The sequence below is a fragment of the Pieris napi genome, chromosome 8, assembly GCF_905475465.1.
Source record: "Pieris napi chromosome 8, ilPieNapi1.2, whole genome shotgun sequence".
NCBI lineage: Eukaryota > Metazoa > Arthropoda > Insecta > Lepidoptera > Pieridae > Pieris > Pieris napi.
Genome location: NC_062241.1, coordinates 6,929,590 through 6,937,112, shown reverse-complemented (window position 1 = coordinate 6,937,112; position 7,523 = coordinate 6,929,590).

The following is a 7,523-nucleotide window of genomic DNA, read 5'->3' as shown; positions in this document are numbered from 1 at the left end:
CAATCATTTGACCATTTTTATGTCTTGATATTTTAGAAGTGAGATTCAATTATACATGTGTTATGTGTATTTTTATGTCCTATTGGCGACATTGGAATATATTTTGTTGAAGCACAGTTATGCTCATCTCACAGAGCGCAGACGCAGACATTTTCTGACGCCAAATTTCTTTCATTTCACGATAGTTTTTTTTAAAACACGCCAACAATCTAAACACCTTTTGTAGTTTAGCTCCCCAAATCCTCCTCCTTGTCAAACCAGACTGAGTAAAAACAATGACCACATAAGTGATGTAGCCGTCATGAAGGTCATGAAGACCAAAGGAATATTTTGACACTAATTAAGTGAGGGCCAGCGGTGGATTCCAAAAAAAACCAAAATATATTAAAATTACTTTAATTAATTACTTTTACAAATAATGAACTTAACTAGTTACAATTATTTAATCGGCCCGATATTAGGTGCACGATAAATATATTATATAATAAACTTAACTAGGTGAGACTTGACCGGTCCGATATGAGGTATCCGATCAAAAAGCTGTTGGTTCTCTTGTCCCTTTCCTTATATAGCGTAGTTTCGTAAGAGGTGACTTGTATTGGGTTTGCGGGGCAAAGGGAGTGCAATGAATATGTAACATCTCCCCCGTAAGATGAGCAACTATTTGCTATTGATGTCTATAGCAAAAGTTGCGGCTCGAAGTTCTTGCGCAGACATGTTCTTATTATCCGTTTTTGAAATCGGCTTCGAAGATGTATTTCGGCGATATCGGAGTACGAAGAAAAGTACAGCTGCGCCCAGGAGTGTGGTCATAGCGAAGTACAAAGGAATCGTTGTGTGGTATATTATGTTTGATGAATCATATGTTTCCGCCGGTGCTTTCATTGTAATTCCATTTTGCATATTGTGTAACTTCGTGAGATCGATTGAATTAAGTTGGACACCTGGTTGATTTTGTTGAATGATGTTGTCCATTCGAGGAAAATTAATGATTTCGACACCGCTTCCTTTAACTCGGTCGTCGATGTTGGTGGCCGTAATTTCTGCGGATTTTAGCATACATGATTTAGGTATTGTTGCGAAATAGCTGCCGTGAAGTATTTCATATTTTTCGTGGGAACAGACGAGTTGAACTTTTGTAGGTTTTGGGAATGATATTATATAGTGCTGACTGTCTAGTTCCGTAAGAGCTTCTTTATACATAGTAATAGGCGTTGAGGAACATGATTTGTCTATTTCTTGAGAATGGATAATTTCGTAGATGCAGTCCTTTTTACTCTTCATTTGATGACGTAGTTTTTGCTCGCATATGTGCCACCTGTTGATCTTCGGACATTCTGTCTCTATGTACACAAATTCTTTAGTATTAGTTGCTACATATGGATAGGACGGGATAATTACCTGAGAATGTATATTAGGTACAGGACACAATCGATAAAGTTGGAATATTGAAGGTAAGGTAATAGGAAAGCTAAGGACAACCACTATTTTCCTGTCTATATAATATGAACCTAAGCTAATTATATCATAAAAGTTTCTTATCTCCAAATCTAAAATTTGATCTGTGCCATACAGATTTTTTAATTTTCTTAACATTATTTTTAAATCATTAATATTTAATATAGAATGGTGCAAAGACATAGTGCGACTAAAAGCTAATATATTTTCTATTCTAATTATCTCATTATATAATTCCTGCACGTTATCGCTTATAATGTTGAATATTAGCGACAGGCGGGAGTATCGAATTACGCTTTGATTGTCCGAGTTAGACATGTTTATTATATAGTTAAGGGCTTTACTTAATTTTATTTGATTATCTGTTAAATTATTTAATACGTGAGTTTGTTGTATGCTATATTCTTTAAAAAGTGAAATATGTTGATTAAAACTAGAAGTTAATTCTTTATTATTCGATTTTAAAATATGAATAGCTGTCTCATATCTCAGAGCGTCATTATGATCGAGATTCCCAGAAATAAACTTGATAAGAGTACCCAATGGATTAATGATGCCTCGTTTAACCCTGGAGTCGGGTTCGAATGATTTTAACTGTAACATAACTTTATTTAATTTATTATTAATAAAATCGGTTTGGCTCTTGAAACGTAATGAGTAACCATTCGGTAGTCTATGTATAGTTTCAGTCAATTTTGTCTGCAAGTCAAGAACTTGTTGTTCTATTAGGTCTATGTTAATGTCTTTCAGGAAAACATGATGGTGAGAAATGATTTTAGTATCTCCTAATTTAAAGGGAAATAAGCCAGGTCCATTGTCAAGGCTGTCGAGTCGAATTTCTTGCGCTTGGGCTAGGGTTGTCAGAGTCAGTATTAGGTACCTGTAACAAAGTAGAATCTTTATGTGTCTTTTGTCGTTTTAATCTAGATTTCGCTACCGGTCCGCGTCTGCGTGAAGTATATATATGTATAGGTAAGTTAGCTATGACTTTATCTTGTGTATAGCGCGTGGCTAGCTTTTGTCTAGCTGCCATCGGATTTCGTACATATATCTCTTGGTCGGGTTCATACTGTACTTCGGGTTCTCTGTGAGTATTTCGTTGCGTCATAATCGCTTCGCGTTCGGCAAACGATGAGTCATGTATAAGTCGATATACTGTTTCCATTTTACTATGATGGTTTTGCATATATTGTTGTAATAAACGTTCGGATAAATTTAAATCAGTGGGATCTCTTGGGTCGTAATGTCCAGTGATTAAGTCATAGGGTCTACATTTAGTTAAACTATGTATGGAACTATTATATGCTAAAATTGCGTAAGGTACTAAATTGGTGGCAGATTCATTCTTATGTTTTAATTTTAATATTCGGAGATGTTCTAAGAGAGTACTATGGAAACGTTCTATCATGCCGTTTTCATTTGGGGTGTGTGCAGCGATCTTATGATGGTGTATTTTGTGAAGACGTAAAAATTCAGTTACAACTTGATTCGTAAACTCGGTTCCTTGGTCAGTAGTCAAGGACATCGGTGAACCGTGATGGGTGATGAACGTTAGCAATGATTTTACGATATTAGGGGCTGTACAGTCGCTAATACGATACGCTTGTGCATATCTGGAAAATGCGTCTATTAAAGTTAAATATTTTTCTTGTTCTATAGTTAATACATCTACATGTAACATGTCAAAGGGTTTTGATGGCGGAGGTACAATTTTAAACTGTTGCTGTATTGGATTGCGATCGTATTTCGCACAATTACATACTGAACATCGATTTATATATTCTGTTATATCTGATTTCATATTAGGCCAAAAATAACGTTGTGACAAAGAGTTATATGTCTCATTGATACCACGGTGGTTGGTTTTACCTTCGTGATATTTCCTAATAGTATCCTGTTGGTTTAGATAATCTGATACGTTCTCAGTTTGCCGTTTGACGAGTAATATTTTCATAGAGGAACTTCTAAAAGTTCTTTGAATAATAGGAACAATATGAAGCATTCTATCTATTGGCTGGACTAAAATTGCTGTACGGATATTTGGATCAACATATTTTTTAATGAGGTCGATAGTTCCTTGTTCTAGGTTGTCTACATGAACTTGAACTGAAATGAGAGAGAATTTTTCGAATGGTTTACTAATGACGGGCTTCACTCTAGGTAAGTGATTAACTATATTAATTAATATCTGTCTGCGGAATTTATTTAAAGGGTCATCGCTAATAGGAATTTCAAGAATGGGATTTTCAGAGCTAGTATGAGCGGTTTCAGTATGCGACGAACTCTGTGGTGATTGGAATTCGCGTGTTTCAGGTGCTGTCAGAGTGGATGAGGAAGATTTGCTATTCTGTGAGGCTGCTGTAAGTGTCGATGAGGTACTATGACGACGCGGGTCCCGTGACGTATTAACTATTAAGGACATAGCTTCGTCATTGTGTATTTCAATACGCGATAGCGCGTCAGCGTTCGTATTACACTTACCCTTTTTATATATTACAGTAAAATCGTACTCTGCGAGTTTTAGTTTCCACCTTGTTAAACGGGAATTTGGCTCCTTTAAATTCATAAGCCATTGCAAAGGCTTATGGTCGGTGACAATTCGAAACTTACGCCCAAAAAGGTATGGCCTGAAATACTTAGTAGCCCAAACTATGGCTAATAACTCTTTCTCTATCGTTGAATAATTTTGTTCACTAGTATTAAGAGTCCTGGATGCGTATGCTATGGGTCTATCGCTACCTATTGAACCTTGGGATAAAACGGCTCCTAATGCGATATTTGATGCGTCTGTCGTTAGTATAAAATCTTTTGTAAAATCGGGGTACTGTAGGATAGGATCATTCATTAATAAAGTTTTGCAGTGTTCGAAACATTTGATATATTCCGGAGATAAGGTAATAGTAGCGCCTTTTTTTAGGCATGATGTAAGAGGTTTAGTGATTTTTGCGAAATCAGAAATAAATTTCCTATAGTAACCTAACAGTCCTAAAAAGCCTTTAATTTGCTTTATTGTTTTTGGTATGGGATAATTTGCTATGGCCTTGATCTTATCTGGGTTAGGTTTAACACCTTCGGTCGTAATTATATGACCTAAATAAGGGGTTTCTCGTTTAAGGAATTCGGATTTATCCATTTGGATTTTAAAGTTAGAATCTCTTAAGCGTTGAAATACTTCTTTAAGATTAGTCATCATTTCCTGAAGGGAGGTACCAAACACCAAAATGTCATCGAGATAAATTACACATATTCTATTAACTAGACCTTGAAGAACATTGTCCATAACACGTTGAAAAGTAGATGGAGAATTTTTTAGGCCCATGGGCATTCGAAGGAATTCGTAATGACCATGTTCTACACTAAATGCAGTTTTGTGAATGTCTTTGGATGACATCTCCACTTGATGGAAGCCACTAGCCAAATCTAATGTACAGAAATATTGGCATTTACCTAATTTATCTAGAATGTCTGTAATATTTGGAATCGGATACTTGTCGTCAATCGTTTTATCATTTAACTTCCGAAAGTCAATGACTAATCGCCACTTAACTTTTCCAGATGCGTCACTTTCCTTTGGCACTATCCATATAGGAGCACTCCATGCGGAGGTAGAAGGTCTAATTATACCTTGATCTAACATGTTTTTTATTTGATTTTGAACCTCTTCACGATGTATATATGGATATCTATAGGTTTTACTATGAACAGGCAATTCATCGGTCGTATTAATACAGTGTTTGATTTTATTAGTAAATGTCAAAGGTTCGTGTTCAAGATGAAAAATGTCTGAATACTGTCTACAAATATTTTTTATATTAGCTGTCTCCTCTGCGTTTAAATGATCTATGCGCAAACGCGATAAGACGTCGCGAGCTCGGGCATTGTTATTAAAAGTATCATATGACACTTGTTCATTAAATATATGAGCTTTAATGGGTTCCGTCAAAGAAATTATAATATCACTGTTGGTGGGATTAGAGATTTCTAAAATTGCGTGATGATTATTTGCCGTAGTTATGCATTCATTTATGTAACATTTCCCGACTTTTTGATCTTGAATACATATATCACCGTTGGATATAGAAGTAGGCACACGTATTAATTTCGAAGAATTAGCTGGAATTATAGCTTCACATAAATTCACACTATGGGACATGTACATATGAAGGGGGTTAGACGCAAACCTCGTAATTAATTTTTTAGATTCTAAATCAATTTTTGCCGACCATTTTTGAAGAAGATCACAACCAATTAGTCCATCGAAATAATTATGGAATTTATACACGAATAATTTTATCCATGCATTGTCTTTGAATTCTTTGAAACACGGTATATATATTGTATAATCATTCTTGGTAGTAGCATGCACGTTTGAAACAATAAATGGTTCGAAGTTTAAAGGAAAATTTGGAAAGTAAGTATCTATAGCTTCGGGTCTTATAAAAGATTGATTCGCACCTGTATCGATTAGAAATTTTAATGGTGGGAGATCTGGGTGAATTAGAACTTGAATAAATGGTAATTGTCTTTGATTTTGTATATTTAACTCTATTCGGGGAAAACTATCTTTCGATCCTTTGGAAAATCCTGTTTGGAAGATTCTGGCACGTTGTTTTCAGAATTTATGGTTTCCGGTTGTTCAGTATACTCCGTTATATTATATTCGTCGGCTGTTGAACAGTCATATGGTAAGTAGTTAGGGTCATATTGTTGAAAGTCACATGGATATTCGTCATTGTCATAGTCACTATAGAGATAAGGGTCATTTAATTCGTTATTATTAATCTGTCGAGTTTTAAAGTAATTGTTAGGGGGTGGATTACCGTGAATCCTCCAGTCATGTCCAGTCTGAGTAGGTGATAAAACTCGAGCAGCAGGGTGACTAATACCACTCATGGGTTGAGGGTGATTTTTCATTGGTATTGGTTGATGGGGTGGAATTCTAAATCCCGTAGACATATTCGACCTTGGCAAAGCTTTAAACATTTGTTGGGTCCTTGAAGGACCTTGCTGCTGGTACATGTGAGGCTTATATGAATTATTGTTAAAAATTTTACCATTATTTAATCTTGGCAAGTTAAAAGGTTTTTGATACTGTGGATTAATATCGTATCTATAAGGTTTTAGAGTAGGCGAGCTAGATATTTGAGGTGTAAAATTTTGTCTCTTCGTATTTTTGTTTTGCAAGTAAATTATGTTCATCTCGTCTTTTGCATATTGCAACGCCACTTCTAATGTTTCTGGTCTCATACATCGTATGCGTGAGCCCAGAGGTTCCTCCAAACCTTTTAGATACGTTTTTAACGCGAGGCTATTGTATAAATTACGTTTAGCCTGAATAGTGGTCTCAATTTTATCATGAACTTCTACATATGTAATGATTGTACTCAATAAATTTTGTATACGCTCATAAAATATATGTGGGCTATCTGATCCTTGCGTTAATTGTGACAAATCAGTATAAAGAGTAGACTCATCTCTGTGATCTGAGAAGCTATTAATTAGAGTGCTTCTTATGCCACTCCAATTTTGAGGGGCCCCATTTGTTGATAGGGCTCTGGCGGCAGCGCCAGTTATTTTGTTAATTATTCCATTAATTAATGCTAAATTTGTAACATCATTACCCGGACTTGGCTTGGCATAAGTGACTACTAAAGTGTCACATAAGTTCAAAAATCTAGTTAAGTTACACGCACTTCCGTCGAAGTTCGGCACAAATTTTAAAGCTCTCAAAATCCTATCTAATAATGCATCTTGTGCAATTGAAAAATTATCAAGGGAAGCTTCGCGCTCCATGTTATCTTCTAAAATATCTTCTAAATAATCTAAATGTCTATTGCGATCTCTCAGCTCGATGCGAGAGGCAACTCTTGGGGCTTCGATTCCCCGGTTTTTCCTAGGATGGAAAATTTTGGATGATTTGGGAACACACAGGAATGTAACAACCAATCGTTAAGAAATGTGTAACTTACATATGCATTTCGACGATGGTGGCACCTTTTGTCATCGATTTCTGGATGCGCCGTGTGTGGTCCGCTGTCCTCGGTTCTTGTGAATCGTCGATTAAA